At 45.3% G+C, this 14,322-nt stretch overlaps 1 protein-coding gene across 1 annotated transcript in view; it reads right to left on the bottom strand.

Moving 5' to 3' along the window:
* SLC39A10 (solute carrier family 39 member 10) overlaps nt 1-14,322 on the bottom strand; it is a 90,442-nt gene that overhangs the window by 40,698 nt on the left and 35,422 nt on the right. The window lies entirely within an intron of this gene.

The following is a 14,322-nucleotide window of genomic DNA, read 5'->3' as shown; positions in this document are numbered from 1 at the left end:
CTGCTGACCTCACGACCAGCTTGCATCGGATAATGACGCCCTGCCCTGGTTCCAACCGTCGATCTGTCCACCCTTGGAGATCTACACCCTGAAAAGACACACCTGGAAAGCTGCCCAAGACTCCATTGGGATCTTCCTCCCTAAAATCTCCACCCTTAAAGCCCCTAGGAGGCCCCCATGCGTTTTTCCTCCTGGGAGCACAATTGTGCCCTGCCCTCCCCTCCCCCATCCCTCCAGGTGGGTTACCATTACCTTCCTCACTCCCAAGCTCCTGGGGCCCTTCCTTTGCCTCTCTGAAATGCATTTCCTAAACCCATTTCTTCAACAACTTCATCCACCTCCATGATTTTCCAAATAAATGTTCTCTTATAGTTGGGGTCTTGGCTCTGAATTCATTCCGAGCTGGAACCCCAGTACCGAGGTTGCTTCCGGTCCAAGCCCCACAAGTCTAGCACCCGGTGCCATCCTAGCTCCTACAACACCTTTGAGGCAGTGAACCACTTCCTTCTACAAACACTCAGGAAATCTGATGGGTTTACTGGCGCTTTTAAGAAGACCCACAGCAAGAGAAGTAGCCAAAGAAGGGTGCCTTTCTCCCACGCTGGCTGGCTGCCCCATCAAGTAAGACACCTCCGCAGCTGTCCTACCTCCAGCCCAGCGCCCCTTCAGGGAAGATTCGGCTCCCCTCCATTCTCAGAGCAGGTAGCACTCTTCAGATTTTTTTTTTTTCTTTTCCTTTTATCTCTCTGGTAGATCCTTTCCTATATTTTTCAAAGGATCTTGTCTTCTAAACTTCTGGGTTCGCAGGCAATTTCTTGAGTCATCTTACTTGTCATTCCACACCAGGGTTTGGGAAGGAGTGTCTCTAAGAGCCACTTGCACCAGAGTCTCTGGGGTGTAGTTTTCAGCCCTCACCCTATGGAGCCAGCATCTTGGGGGAGAAAGACCCAAACTTTGCATTTTAAATCACCTCCCAGGCAATTCTTATTTAAAAACTCAGGATTGAGAATTACCATTCTATCCGCTCACCCTAAGTCATAGTACCCAAACCCATGGCCTCAGTTACTCTTTATAAGTTGGTGACGTCTACCTCTCTGTTTTCAAATAGGAACATCCCAGTTGATGTCTCCCGGCCAATTCTTACCATGTAAGCTGTCCCCACCTGAGCATGTCTCCCAATCCTGCCATTCTTTCTCTTGTTCCTCCCAGTTTTGAAAATGGTTCTACTGTCCTCCCAGGAGGGGGGGCGGGGAAAGAGCAGAGGCGAGGTAGTCATTCTTGTCTCCTGGCTTAATTCATTGTCTCCTTAAACTACTCTTGACTCCTGCTCCTCGCCACCCCCACGTCACTGCCCTAGTGAAAAGTATTAAAATGTGTTGCTTGAAACTTAATTGGCTTCTGGTCGATCTATTCTCCACAATGAAAGTTGAAATTGCAGATAATTCCTGTGCATACACTTTTCCATACAGTCTCCCACTGCCCTTTGGTTAAATAACTTTGTCAACAATCAATACCCTGCCCAATCTGCTCTCCTGCAATCTGGGTGGATTTTCCTCAGGACTTGACTTTGCTACTATGCTGTCCAGTGTCATAGGCACTACCCTCTTGTGGCTGCCGAGCACTTAAAATCTGGCTAGACCAACCTGCGACAGGCTAGGTGTGTAACCCGCACATGGGATTTCTCAAGCGTGGTGCAAAAAATGTAAAAATCATAACCCTTCGTATTGATTACATACTATGATCTTATATTGGATTAAATAAACATAATATTAAAATTAACTGTACCTGATTGTTTTTACATTCTCAAAGTGACCACTAAGATCGTTGAAATGACATAGGCGGGCCGAAACCGGTTTGGCTCAGTGGTAGAGCGTCTGTCTGTGGACTGAAAAGTCCCAGGTCCGATTCCCGTCAAGGGCATGTACCCAGGTTGCGGGCACATCCCCGGTAGGGGGTGTGCAAGAGGCAGCTGGTCCATGTTTCTCTCTCATCGACGTTTCTAGCTCTCTATCTCCCTTCCTCTCTGTGAAAAATCAATACAATATATTATTTTTTTTTTTTAAAAGAAAGAAATGACATAGGCAGGTTTGCATTATACTTCTACGGGACAACACAGGTCTAATCCTCGATGGTCCAGCCCCACTGAAAGACCTGTCCCTCCCTCAGATGCCTCTCCTCTGCACCCCTCCCCCTCCCTTCAGCTGGCGGGCTCCCACATGTTCTCAGGGTTGTTATCAGCTCTGAGGAGCTGTCCTTCCCCTTTCTCCTCCCACACGAGTTCGGGGTTAGCTGACCTCCCGTGAGCTCAGGCACACAGCGCCCAGCTTGCAGTGCTCCAACTTGCAGCCTACTTGTCTACCCCGACCTATGCCTCCTCTACTCACCAGCTGCTTGTTAGCGCGCCTGGGACTTGTTCCATGTAGTATCCTCACATCTAGCCTGCCATTCTTTCTCTTGTTGGTACCAAGCACATAGGTACAAAGTAAATATGGAGCAAATACTAATAAAAAGGCTGCCGGAAAGGACTTCCTGGGACCGAAACCATAACCCATGGCTGTGGGAGGGGTTATGAATTAGCATTGCCTCTCTGTCTTTAATCTGTCCGTGCCTATCAAACAGCACCCTCAACCCTCTCTTCATGCTTTGCCCCCTAATAAGGCTTTACAACATCATCAGTTAATGCGAACGAGGAAATGATCAGAGAACAAAATGAACACAACTTTCATTTCCTAAATATTTTTAAATTCTGCTGGAAGGGATTCCCTGGGAGGAAAATTACCTATTCGTTGGAAAACATTTTTACAGCATTTCTGAAGATCAAGTCTATCTTTGCAGGAATTTAAATGAGACCTAAAAATCAAGTCCTTTTCCTCTGTGATCCTACACTGCTGGCATTCTCAGAGAAGTTCTGAGAACACCAAAAATCCTGGCATGCTCACATTATAATTAACGTTTTACCACATTCCTGTTAAAAGAAAAGAAAAAAAAAAATAGTGTATGAGAAGTATCAAAGCAATAAGAACAGACAGCAGCTATGCTCTCAGTCTCATCAGATGTAAATGGTAAGTGGCATCCTCCTGTGTCCATCCAAAGATCACTCTTGGTTTTATGGGTTTATTTTTTTAATGATTTAAGGGTTTCGTGACTCAGCCAGGCCTTTTACCTGCTTTTGTTTTTATGAGATTAAAGTGTCTAGAGGACTTATAATGACAAATACCAAGCCCCACCCTGGCTGGCTGCAGGCTCTGCTTAACTGTTTTTTCTGCCTTCCCCGTCTCACCACCGCCCATCAGCACAGTTGGGCCTGGGCTCCTCACTCGGGGCGATGCCTCCTCCCCAGTCATCACTGAACCGGGGTTCGTACCAGAGAGACCACAGCCACTGAAAGAGCTCCCAGAGGCTGGACCAACTGGAGCCACAAAATTAATACATTTTCGGGTGACAACCCAAAGCATAAAATAAATACCCAGGGGTTTTACTGATCTAAATAAATGAGTACACGTACTTAACCATTGGGAGACTAGACAAATATCCCATGCAGAAGAATTTAAGTAATTTTTGTAAGATACTCAGTCCCCATGGAGGAAGGTCCTAACTCCCCATGTTAAATGTGTGTGGGGGAAAGAGTAACAGCGAGGAAACTTGACAAACACTAAGCCAGACGACCAATGTCAACATCAAGAGTGATAAACCATGGGGATGGTATGTGCCCATGGGATAATGTCATTAAAATGGCACTTTTCCTCTATGGCCTTCTTTTCTAACATCCACACCCCACTCTAATCATGAGAAAAACCTGAGGACCATTCTATAAAACACACGGTATATGTGTAAGTCACACATTGGATTTCTCAAACGTGGTGCGAAATATGTAACAAGTATAGCTCTTCGTATTGATTACGTGCTATGATCTTATATTGGGTTAAATAAAAATAATATTAAAATTAATCCAATAACTGTCAAGATAAAGGAAACTTGAGAAACTGTGTGGCTAAGAGGAACCTACCAAGATATGGCAATGTGAGGTGGTCATCTGGATAAGATTTTGGAACAGAAAAAGGTAAAAAGGTAAAAACATGGGTAAAAACTAAGGAAATCAGAAAAAAAAAAAAAAATGAACTTCAGGTAATAATAGTGTATCAGTCCAGCTGGCTTGGCTCAACGGTTGAGCATCGACCTATGAACCAGCCCCTCAAAACACACTGAACTCGGGACAGTGGAAACACAGAAAACATCCGGGCAAATGATGTCATTGTCCAATCACTAAATTATTCCTCAAAACTGCCCTACCTCTAGAATTCTTGTTATGTGTAAGTCACTTCCCCCCTTTTTACAACCAGCAAGCATTTAAGAGATGTTTAGACAGGTTTTTTTTTTTTTTTTTTTTTTTCTCTTTAATGCTGAAAACATCTTTACTCATAATCTTGGCCTTCCTGTAAGCTAGTCACTATTCAAAAGACCCTCAGGGCCTGAGCACCATCCAAACTCCCCGAAATGAGCAAGCAAATCAGAATTACAAACCACTTAACAGTATCTGGAAGGAGATGCACCAAATTGAACAACGGAATGGGTGGCTTATTGGGAAACCAATCAAAGGGACAATATTAAATTTTAATAAAAACATGAGAACCCTTAAGGAGTTTAGACTATAACACCAAAGTTATAGGAATTTGGGGCTAACAAACGTTATTCCTGAGTTATAGAGTAATCAGGGTTAGATCCAAAAGCAACTAGGTGTGTGGAGGCAAAGCCCTTGGAATATATCCAAGTGTCAAGAAACCAGATCACAGGATACATAATAGATCAATAGGAAACTATTCATTATTCTGTTTAAGACAGCCAGTATCCTACCTTCACAGTTGGAGATGTGGTCACCAATAAGAGAAGTAACAAAATATGTTTATTTTTGAACTGTCAGGTTACTACAGTGAAGGGCTCTTTTCCAAATGGCAGGTCACTGAATAATGTTGTTTCATGCAATGTCCTTTCATGATAATGTATATTAGATGCCTTAGAAAGGTTACTCTGGTTTTCATGAACTAGCTTTTGGTAGAACTGGTTTCATTATACCATGTTGTTTAAAGTCACAGACGTATCCAAGTGAGAAATTCCTGTAGGCCTATCTTCTGACACCTGCAGATATATATGGGTTTGAGGCTTTCTAACTTTTTAACTTTCATACTGTGAAGTTCAGAAGGGAAAGTACTTAAAGAGAGTAAGATAGGACAGGTTTAGGAAATTTTAGAAATTTTGGAAATTAAGGGGACCATGGAGGAAGCACAGGGCTGCAGAGCAGCAGAAGGTATATTTCCATAGAAAGGGGAAGCTGGAAAGCTGCAGTAGGTACTTTTCCATAGAACGAGGAAGCTGGGAACCGCAAAAGTGTATATTTACAAAATAAAGGGAAGGAGAGGAAGAAAGCCCAAAGGGAAGAGAAAAAAGGTTAGACCTTTGAGCCCAGGAGTTACTACAGTAATCAGTCCAAGGGAATAGTGACCAATCAGAGGGGACACCAAGGCACCAGGATCTGGAGCCTTTATAAGCTGAAGGACAAAGAACTCAGTGGGACCCATCTCCACTTTTGCTATACCACGTTCTGTCCGCGGATTCATTCTTCGATTCCAGCCTCAAAATTCCATATCAATATGACACAGCTGTTCGATGACTCTCTCATCGATGTTTCTAACTTTCTATCTCTCTCCCTTCCTCTCTGTACAAAATCAATAAAATATATTTAAAAAATTAACTAGTTTAATTTAGACAGTTCTGGAATGAGTAGACAATATTGCATCGAGACCTATTATTTCAAAGGTTTCAAAATAGAGAAGCGCTGTTTGCACGTCACCAGATGAAGAGGAGAAATGGGTCTAGATTCCTGAAAGGACTGGATGAAGCCATGCATCTCAGTTCAGATTAGCAGATCAATTACTTCGACTGTTTAAAAGGAAGTAAAGGAGAGCTGAGGGCATTTCTTTGAACTGGACATTACTACTCAAATTCCACTTCCCTGAAAATGCTGATAAAAATAACACACCATTCAACTCCTTTGGGCTTAGCTTATCTCAGATCACAAGTGTGATAAAATTCCTCTTGTCTAGAGCTATAGCAAATACTGGGGGAATGCTGATCTCTAACATCCTCCAACAGAGAGCCTGAGCTATTAAGGTTATGGGTAACCAACATAAGAGTCACAGCCATTGTGTGATAATGGCCGCAGCACCGGTAATTGTGCTTTACAGAGATAATTACTGGTCTCCTACACAGGCGTAATTGTGCATTCACAGAAGTTTTCCATCCTGGGTCATAAATATAATCTAGTTGCTTTATAGTTTATGAACGTTAATCAGCATATCCATAAAGTTTTACATTGCTTTCTATTTGGAATGTCGTAAAATTTATCTTGTGATGATAGCAATATTTGCTGCAAACGGACATCGATGTTATATACTGGCAAGTAATCACACATTGAGATTGTTTTCCGAAACTATTTTTTCAGAAGCCCCAGGGAGGATTAATCTGTTTCCATTCCAGAACATGTTGTTTGTGGTGTTTTGGGTGTTTTTTAAAACTATCCTGAAGGACTAACAGAAAATAAGGTAACAGAAACTTTAAGTAAATTATAGTTAAATGAATTAAATTACAATTTTGTCTAGCAAATTGGTCTCACTTTTTAAACATTTCTTTAAACTTTGAAGTAATGTGCTTTGAAGGTATTCTTAAAATGTCTTTTTTTTTAAGCAGCTGTACCACATGGAGCTAAGATATGTTTGGTGTTTCAAGTTCAGATTGGATTTTTTAAAATATATATTTTTATTGATTTCAGAGAGGAAGGAAGAGATAGATTAAAAACATCAATGATGAGAAAGAATCATTGATTGGCTGCCTCCTGCACATCCCTACTGGGGATTGAGCCTGCAACCTGGACATGTGCCCTGCCCAGGAATCGAACTGTGACCTCCTGGTTCATAGATCGACACTTAACCAGTGAGCCATCCTGGCCCGACAGAGATTGAATTTTTAACTGGCGATTCAATTTGACATTTTAAAAATAGATAACAAGTGGAATGATGAGTTCCATTGTTCTGGCAACAGTGCAGAAGTGCTTCTTTTCCACACTGTCCCTTCCTGCCGGGTCCCACGGGGGAATTAATTTCAAGCTATTGGTGGCCCGGTGAGCCACCAGGAAAGGAATTGCCAAGTCATTTGGGTAACGTCCTTGGAGAGCCCTTGCCATGACATACCCGGGAAAACATTAGGTGGAAGAGCCCTGCACAGTCTGAGACTCCCGTGCTCCGTCTGTGGCCCCAGACCTGTGGTTGTCTTCAGACATCAATGTTGAGATTAAACTCTGGTGCTATTCCAGGAACCCAAGCCTATAATGCTGAGGTAGAAGCAACCTCAAGAGTAATAACAGATTTGCCCCTGGCCAAGTAGCTCAGTCAGTTAGGTCATTGTCCTGCTAGGTTTCAGGTTCAATACCCAGTCAGAAAAGTTCCCAGCCAGTGTGGCTCAGTGATTGAACATTACCCATGAACCAAGAGATCACTGTTTGATTCATGGTCAAGGCACATGCCTGGTTGCAGGCTCAATCCCCCAAAAGGGGTGTATGGGAGGCAGCCAATCAATGTTTCTATTTCATCGATGTTTCTATCTCTCCATCCTTCTCCCTTACATTCTCTCTAAAAATCAATGAAAAATATACATATACATATACATACATACATATATTTGTTAATCTTCACCTGAGGATATTTTTTCATTGATTTTTAGAGAGAGTGGAAGGGAAGGGAAGAAAAACTAATGTGAGAGAGACACATCGATTGGTTGCCTCCTGCACAGGCCTGGGAATTGAACGTGGGTGTTGCCTGAGGTACATGCCCTTGACCAGAATTGAACCTGGGACCCTTTAGTCCACAGTCTGACACTATAGCCTCTGACCTAAACCAGCTAAGGCTAAAAATATATTTTTAAGAAAACAAATTGGGGGCGGGGAAAGAGTCATGACAGATTTGAAATAAATTTTAAAGAGAGAATTGAGACGTGGCTTTCACCAAGAATTATCCTTGAGCTGAAACCAGTTTGGCTCAGTGAATAGAGCTTCGGCCTGCAGACTGAAAGGTCCTGGGTTTGATTTTAGTCAAGGGCATGTACCTTGGTTGTGGGCACATCCCCAGTAGGGGTGTGCAAGAGGCAGCTGATCGATGATTCTTTCTCATAGGTGTTTCTAACTCTCTATCCCTCTCTGTAAAAAATCAATAAAATATATTTTAAAAAAAAGAATTATCCTTAACTCCCCCTTCCCCATGTAGCCATATAATCAGGATGACCGTGTGTAGGGTGGGTGGGGATCAAGGATAACTCTTGGGTTTCTGGTAAGAATAACTATGGAGAAGGAGCTCTCTTTCACCAAGGGAGAGAGGGCTAGCGGAGGGGCAGATTTGTGAGGTGGGAGTGGGGGAGATGAACACTTAATAATTGGAACTATTTTACATTTGAGATACCTAAGAGACATCTCAGTGGAGAGGCCAAGTCGGTAAAGGAATATACAGGTCAAGCTCTAAAGAAAAGGGTGAGTCAGGTAATAAATTTTAGAGTTGTCAGTGTTAGATGATATCGGAAACCACAGGCCTGGATCAGATTGCTCAAGGGTAACTGAGTAGGATGAATAGAAGGCTTGGACCTCTCCTGGAACACATGAGGAATGTCCTGCCCTACTTCTGCTAGACTGATTTCCCATGGACGGAGATCTCTGCCTAATTTTAACTCCCTCCCCCCCCCCAAACATTCCAGCCTTAGTCTATGTGAGGCCACCTTTGCTCCACTGTGTCCTAAGCCTTTTTTTTTAAATTTCTTTATTGATTAAGGTATCACATATTTGTCCTCAACCCCCCATTCCAATCTCTCACCCCTCCTCACCCCCCTATTGTCCTTGACCACTGGTTAGGCTCATATGTATGGTCCTCAGCCTTTTTCTGCAAAGCACTTACCACCATTTGCAATGAGTGGTTCGTGCTTATTTATTTTGTATTAGGCTCTCTACTGGAATGTGTTTCATGAGGGCAGAGGCCATTGGCTTCCATTTGTACCCCCAGTGCCCAGCACGGTGCCTGGCACATCGTTCTAAGTGCAGAGTAATGAGCCAGAGTGGATGGGGCGTGGCCATTGGTTGACCGTATGAGGAGCCTGGTAAGATGACAATTTAGCAATGGTTAAAAAATACAACAATGTTAAGACATTCGTCAGTTATTGTCATCTGCATTTTCTAAGGGAAGAATAAATGACATAGCAAAGGATTCGAGCGTTTTCGTTATCCCACTCTCCAGGAGCGGTGTGAGGTACACAGAGATGAATGTTTAGGGAGAGCTTTACATGGCCAGGTACAGACAATTCATCAGCTGCCCAAGCTCCACCACACACTCCCGGAGCTTAGATCCTGTGTCTTCCCCAAGGTGCTCTTAATGTATGATGAAGTCTGGCCAAAACCGGTTTGGCTCAGTGGTAGAGCATCAGTCTGCGGACTGAAAGGTCCCAGGTTCGATTCCGGTCAAGGGCATGTACATTGGTTGCGGGCACATCCCCGGTAGGGGGTGTGTAAGAGGCAGCTGGTCGATGTTTCTCTCTCATAGACATTTCTAGCTCTCTATCTCTCTCCCTTCCTCTCTGTAAAAAGTCAATAAAATATATATTTTTAAAAAACGTATGATGGAGTCTGTATGTATTTATTGTTTAAATGTATGCTTTCACTGTTGCATTAAAACGCCGCTTGTATGTTTCCATGGTAACTGTAGAAAAACAAGGTGGGCATGACATTCATGTCACGGACATGCTGTTCTCACTCAGCGCGCCCGTGTTTGTGAATGTTCCTGGCCCCAGACACTTCTCTCTGAAGTTGGACAGCTCTCACTCTCTGAGGTTTCTCCCTGCAGGGACTTGGTAAATCGCACACAGAGCAGACACCCCCAGAAGGGAGAGGGCAGCGCAACTTGACATTGACAACCAGTTGTCCCTGTGTTTGGAATCGCTGATGCTCTCTGAGACAGTGGTCGGCAAACTGTGGCTCTGTTGACTAATGAGTTTGCCGACCATCGACCTAGACTCTTGATTCCAATAATTACAGGCTGTTTTTGTTCCTTGTGATTAAGCCCTTATCCCAGTGTTCGGAACTCATTAGTCCACAGAGCCGCAGTTTGCCGGCTACTGCTCTAAGAGAGCCAGTGCTTTTGGCTGCCCCTTGATACACAGAGATTCTCTGTGCAGCACCGGGCCATTTGCATTCCCTGTGCACACCATGTGCACACATGCACGGCACCTCGCTCAGCGCGGCCTGTCTGGCTTCCGATTCCTTTGCGGCCTGGTTTCCTAGTGTACGAGAAAACATCTGGCTGTGCAATCTTTTTAAAAATTCATGCGAGAATCCTAGAATGCTAGCATGGATAGGTCCTAGGAGCCATTCCCTTGCTCACATTTCAGCTCCTCGGGTCCTCTTACTGTTTTCTGGGGGAACACAGTGTCTCGCTAATGGTGGGATGCGAGCACATCCCCACCTCTGGGACACAGAAAGCCATAGCGGGGCACTTGTTGAGATGAGCATCTTCCCAGCAATGACTGAAGGGACAAGGAATGGAGCCGGGGCTATTGTGTTTAAATGAAACACTGACGTAGGTCTGAGTCTTCTGGGAGGTTTTTGCTTTGTTTTCCTTTAACGCAGATTTTCAGACCTACCGTCTCAAAATGTTTTCCGTGAGACATCAGGAACCAATGACCCAGAGTCATTACAGCCAATGGAATTTACTCATACCCCTGATTACAGACTCCCAATTCAGGCCGCTCCCTAGATAACAGTGAGCCCTTCATTCAGTATGGGAAAGTCATACTTAAAATACAAGTTAAGGCCATCTTTGAGCTATTGAGAATTTACGGAGGTAGCACCCTGAATGTATTTCCCCCAGAAACATAGATTAATGCGTTGAAATAAACACAGCCACGGGACATTGCAAAGCATTTATGTGCGAGCAGGGTAATTGCACCGCCAGGCTAGACCTATTCATCAATTCTCCGGCGGGGGATGCTTGCCGGCCTGTGTGTGAGTCTGAGCTGCAGATGAGGAACTCCGCACGGAAAAACATTCTCTTTGGGGAAAACGGACCCAGTGAAATCGTTCCCGGCTGATGCTACTTTCCCCGACACCCACCCCATCCTTCGCTGCATGGCACAGTTTCTCTCCAAACGACCCTTCCTAGTTACGGTGGCTGGTCTTCCATGGGGTCCCTGACATCTCCCAGTGGTTTGGTTTCTAAAAGCAAGCTCTTCTGCCCTACCCGGTTTGGCTCAGTGGATAGAGCATCAGCCTGCAGACTGAAAGGTCCTGGGTTCGAGTCCTGTCAAGGGCATGTACCTTGGTTGGGGGCACATCCCCAGTAGGGGGTGTGCAAGAGGCAGCTGATCGATGACTCTCTCTCATCGATGTTTCTAACTCTCTATCCCTCTCTCTTCCTCTCTGTAAAAAAATCAATAAAATATATTTAAAAAATACATACATATATGCATACATACATACTTAAAAACAAGCAAGCTCTTCTGCTTCCATTTCCACAGAATCACAGGGGCCTAGTTTGAGTGGTTACTCTGTAAGACCTGGAGAGAGATCAGGAGTCGTATTTTGTGGCCAGGGGAAAAAAAGAACATGCTCAGTTTCATGTCCAACTAAAATGTTGCTCATTGCCCTCTCCCTTCAGAGGTCAGGAGGAACGCCTTCGAGTAAACAGGGAAGCAGCCCCATGACAGGCAGGCCCTCCAGAGAGAATTAGGCTCATGGCCGCCAGCGCCTGCTCCCCTGGATCTGAAGGAGGCCTTCTTATCCCGAGGAGAGTTTGGCAGCTCTGAGGGCTTCTGGCCACACAGCTGCGCTCTCCGGGGGGGAAGCAGAGGGCAGAGCAGAGGAAACCAGCGAGGCTCTCCTCTCTCCAAGGCAAGGCGGGCCAGGGCAGGGCCTCGCTGACAACCTGGCGAGGCCGGGAGCTCCGGGAAGATTAGATTCCTCACAGATTCCTAGGGGGTCAAGTCAGTACTGAGTGAGACATTTCAAAATGCAAAGCTTCTGAGTATACCCTTAAGAGCTTCTCCTCGGTATTATTCGCTTGTAAAAGTTAGGATGAGGGTGCCATTGCTGAGCTGTCTTCGATTTGGGGTGTCCCTGGCTTTGCTGGTGTTCACCAAGCATTGCAGGGTGGGCAGGGGCCTAATCAGTGAGACCTGCATTTCCTTGCTTATCTCTCAACCCTGAGTCTTGCACACAGTAGGGCCTTGCTTCATCAACAGATTGGCGGGGGGGGGGGGGGGGGGGGTGATAGAGGAGAGGGGGCCGGGCAGTGCGGAAGAAACCCTCCTTCCATCCCTGGCTGATGGGGAGCCGCCAACAACGGTTCATCTCCAAGGCCTGCTTAGACCGAGGTGGCGACTGTTCCCAAAGGCATGTTCCCAGCACCCGGTGACATTGCCTTTTTGAAGCTTGCCAGCTCAGGAGTAGGACGGTCACCTTCCCTGTTCCCGAGTGGGCCATCCCCACGGGCTGTGGCTTTGGCACGCGGCATCACCAGGCCTGCCTTCCTGCTGGCTGCAACAGAGGGGTCACCAAACTCTGACAGGCCAGGACCTCCACCTTTATTTCTTCCCAACTGTGCATTTGCAGGACATGACAAAGACGTTACTGTAAATTATGAGTCCTTGGTCTAATTTTCTCAGTCTGTACACCTGAGAGGGTGTGTGTGTGTTGTGAAAGAGAGAGGGGGGGTTTTGTTTTTTTATTTTTGTAACTATATTTTTATTGATTTCGAGAGGAAGGGAGAGGGAGAGAGAAACATCAATGAAGAGAGAGAATCATTGATCTGCTGGCTGCCTCCTACACCCCACCCCCACCCCCACTGGGGATTAAGCCTGCAACCCAGGCATGTGCCATGATCAGGAATTGAACTATTAATATATGACCTCCTGGTTCATAGGTTGATGCCCAGCCACTGAGCCACACCTGCCGGGCAGTTTTGCTTTATGAAAAGAATGACAGACACACTGTTCCTTGGGTAGAGCACTTGTGCAGTGGTCCAAGTATGGTCACAATGTTTACAGGCTCTTTCATTTGCACACAATACAAAAGCAAGCTGCTGAGAAAAAAGACAATAGAAATAAAAGTGTATAACACAGTGTATCCATCTTTCCCCCACTTAGATTTTGAAAATAAGCCAAAAATATGTTTTGTTTTTCCGGACCAAATTTCTATTTGAGAGCTAAAGAATGCTGCTTGCAGGCCTTGAACTGTAATGCCATGGAACCAAGATAGAAGCTCTGTGTGTGGCCAGTGCTCGCTTTTGCTTCACTTGATTTCAGAGAGAAAGGGAGAGAGAGAAACAGTACATATTAGGTTTGATGTGGCCTCTCTGAAACGTGGCCTCATGTTTAAAGACGAGTATCCCGAGCCCAAAAGAACGCCTTTTCTCCCGGTAACGTGAACAGTGTAGTTACAATAATCACCTTAGGCCGGCGAACCCAGAGGGTGGGGGAGCAGAGCCTCTCATCCCATGCAGCTGGCATTACCAAGCATCTAAAAATAATGGCACGGCGGCATGCATTACAGAGATAGACTCCGCAGTGCCCTGACGTGTGTGCTAATCCTGCCTCTCTGAGCAACTAGAGTAAGTCACTCTCACCGAAATAAGTCCCCGGCCAGCAGCCCACGGAGCACCATGCTGGCCATACACTGGCGGCGTCAGCAGAGAGTCAGAAGGAAATGAGTGAAGCCCCATGAATGCAGGGCACGGCAAATGATTTGGATCCAAATTAAAGCAATCTGTGTTCGTTCCATTTGAAAGAAATATTAAATCCAGACTTGAGCTCTGCTTCTTTCTGAAGCCACGACTCTCCTGCCCTGTGCAGAGCTCTGGGGTCCGGACTCAGCCGGCATTCGGGAGGACATCAACGAGGGATCCAGAAAGTGGGAGAGGGGCTAAAGACAGGTTCTCAAGAGGGTGGGTCTTAGTTCTTATTTATTTTTCTTAATACATTTTTATTGATTGCAGAGAAGGAGGGAGAGGAAGTGATAGAAATATCAATGATGAGAGAGAATCATGGATCGGCTGCCTCCTGCACGTCCTCTACTGGGGATCGAGCCCGCAACCCAGGCATGTGCCCTTGACCTGAATCGAACCTAGGGCCTTTCAGTCCGCAGGCCAACACTCTACCCACTGAGCAACACCAGCCAGGGAGCAAGAAGGTTTTAGAATCGAGCAGCCAGCTAATTTTAAGTGGATAATTTGATATGGCCCAAGAATG

Source organism: Pipistrellus hanaki (assembly GCF_964339955.1).
Source record: "Pipistrellus hanaki genome assembly, chromosome: 8".
In the NCBI taxonomy this organism is placed as follows: Eukaryota; Metazoa; Chordata; class Mammalia; order Chiroptera; family Vespertilionidae; genus Pipistrellus; species Pipistrellus hanaki.
The sequence above is the reverse complement of the archived record's forward strand: the minus strand, read 5'-3'. Positions and strand labels throughout refer to the sequence as shown.